This window comes from Puntigrus tetrazona, chromosome 5 (assembly GCF_018831695.1).
Source record: "Puntigrus tetrazona isolate hp1 chromosome 5, ASM1883169v1, whole genome shotgun sequence".
Lineage (NCBI taxonomy): Eukaryota > Metazoa > Chordata > Actinopteri > Cypriniformes > Cyprinidae > Puntigrus > Puntigrus tetrazona.
This window is the reverse complement of record NC_056703.1, coordinates 25,972,674-25,975,173: the sequence shown is the minus strand read 5'-3', so window position 1 is coordinate 25,975,173 and position 2,500 is coordinate 25,972,674. Positions and strand designations below refer to the sequence as shown.

At 48.0% G+C, this 2,500-nt stretch overlaps 3 non-coding genes across 3 annotated transcripts; 1 reads left to right on the top strand and 2 right to left on the bottom strand.

Moving 5' to 3' along the window:
• Positions 1–1,848: 1,848 nt before the first annotated feature.
• Positions 1,849–1,922, bottom strand: trnan-guu. Its single transcript has one exon. It is a non-coding gene; the product is annotated as a tRNA-Asn (tRNA).
• A 111-nt stretch (positions 1,923–2,033) lies between these two features.
• trnak-cuu lies at positions 2,034–2,106 on the bottom strand. Its single transcript has one exon. It is a non-coding gene; the product is annotated as a tRNA-Lys (tRNA).
• Positions 2,107–2,213: 107 nt separating this feature from the next.
• trnag-gcc lies at positions 2,214–2,284 on the top strand. Its single transcript has one exon. It is a non-coding gene; the product is annotated as a tRNA-Gly (tRNA).
• Positions 2,285–2,500: the final 216 nt, after the last annotated feature.

Sequence of the window (2,500 nt, the reverse complement as noted above, 5' to 3'; positions counted from 1 at the left end):
CGTCGCACGAGCGTGCTGACGTTCAGGTGTTTGACTCAAGCACAATGGCACACCCCTGCCAAGAGGCGGGCATTGGTGGTTCAGTGGTAGAATTCTCGCCTGCCACGCTGAGACCCGGTTCGATTCCCGCCAATGCAGGCAGAAGCAGTGGCAGACGAAAACGCAACCTGATTTAACTGCTCTTAAAATTGAACTGGAAATTATGTGCTGCTCATAAAATACCTATGCATGTCATTCTGTTGTTTTAATTTAGCATTGGTCGATATTCCTTTCCTGAAAGAGAGAAAGGGAGACCTGCAAAGACCGTGTGCGATTGCCGGGCAATGTGACATACTAGACCACTGTTAGACAATAATAAAGGATGCTTACCACTCTGTCCAAAGAGCCGCCTTGGGAGTTTCTGATCACTGTTTGGTCCATCATATACCGCCATCCAGGCAAGAGCTGAAATCAGCTATAGTCTTGCCTAGGACTGTAAACAAAGACAGACTAACGAAGCAGAGGGGGATTTACAAACCTGTTTCTCTCTCGCCGTTTGGACTGTCTTTGAAGCTGCTGCCACAGAAACAGTAACCTCATATATCAGTTTCTGATCACTGATTGGTCCACCTCATACCGCCCTCCAGCAAAGAGCTGAGATCAGCTATAGTCTTGCCTAGGACTGTCAACAAAGACAGACTAACGAAGCAGAGTGGGATTCACAAACCTGTTTCTCTCCCACCTTTTGGACTGTCTTGGAATCTGCTGCCACAGAAACGGTAACCTCATATATCAGTTTCTGATCACTGTTTGGTCCATTATATACCGCCATCCAGACAAGAGCTGAAACCCGCTATAGTCTTGCCTAGGACTGTAAACAAAGACAGACTAACGAGGCAGAGCGGGATTTACAAACCTGTTTCTCTCTCGCCGTTTGGACTGTCTTTGAAGCTGCTGCCACAGAAACGGTAACCTCATATATCAGTTTCTGATCACTGATTGGTCCATTTCATACCGCCCTCCAGGCAAAAGCTGAAACCAGCTATAGTCTTGCCTAGGACTGTCAACAAAGACAGACTAACGAAGCAGAGTGGGATTTACAAACCTGTTTCTCTCTCACCGTTTGGACTGTCTTTGAAGCTGCTGCCACAGAAACGGTAACCTCATATATCAGTTTCTGATCACTGATTGGTCCATCTCATACCGCCCTCCAGGCAAAAGCTGAAACCAGCTATAGTCTTGCCTAGGACTATCAACAAAGACAGACTAACGAAGCAGAGTGGGATTCACAATCCTGTTTCTCTCTTCTGTGAGGACATATGCGTTCCTACCAGGACTTATTTAACTTATAACAACGACAGTCAAAGTCTTGCCTAGGACTGTCAACAAAGACAGACTAACGAAGCAGAGTGGGATTCACAATCCTGTTTCTCTCCCACCGTTTGACTGTCTTTGAAGCTGCTGCCACAGAAACGGTAACCTCATATATCAGTTTCTGTGAGGACATATGCGTTCCTACCAGGACTTATTTAACTTATAACAACGACAAACAATGGTTCACTGCTAAACTCAGTAAACAAAGAGGAATTATTCTGAAAAGCTTCGCACTCAGTTCTCTTCTAGTGGCACAGCCTCTGTGTGGAAAGGTCTGAAAGACAAGACCAATTACAAGACACCATCCTCAGCATTGTGGCAAATCAACAACTGGCAGACGACCTGAAGAGTTTTACTGCAGGTATGAAAAGAAACCATTCTCACCTCCTGTAATCCCCACACCTGCCCTTCAACTTAGCGAAGAGGACGTGTGACCGGTCAGCAGCTTCCAGACAGACAGACAGCAGTTAGTGAAACGGAAAAAGTTTCATTCGGCGTCCCTGGGTGGGCTCGAACCACCAACCTTCCGGTTAACAGCCGAACGCGCTAACCGATTGCGCCACAGAGACGTTCGAGGTGCCGCCGACCGAATTCAGGGCCTACTTGCCTGGGCATCGATCTGGCTCGTAGAGCAGGTAGTGCTCTTGTGAGAGGGCGCTTTGCAAGAAATAGAAACTGTGCGCCCAACGTGGGGCTCGAACCCACGACCCTGAGATTAAGAGTCTCATGCTCTACCGACTGAGCTAGCCGGGCCTCGGCCAAATGCACCGACTGAACGGAGTGTCAGACGTCGCACGAGCGCGTGCTGACGCTCAGGGTGTTTGACTCAAGCACAATGGCACACCCCTGCCAAGAGGCGGGCATTGGTGGTTCAGTGGTAGAATTCTCGCCTGCCACGCGGGAGACCCGGGTTCGATTCCCGGCCAATGCAGGCAGAAGCAGTGGCAGACGAAAACGCAACCTGATTTAACTGCTCTTAAAATTGAACTGGAAATTATGTGCTGCTCATAAAATACCTATGCATGTCATTCTGTTGTTTTAATTTAGCATTGGTCGATATTCCTTTCCTGAAAGAGAGAAAGGGAGACCCGTGCGATTGCCGGGCAATGTGACATACTAGACCACTGTTAGACAATAATAAAGGATG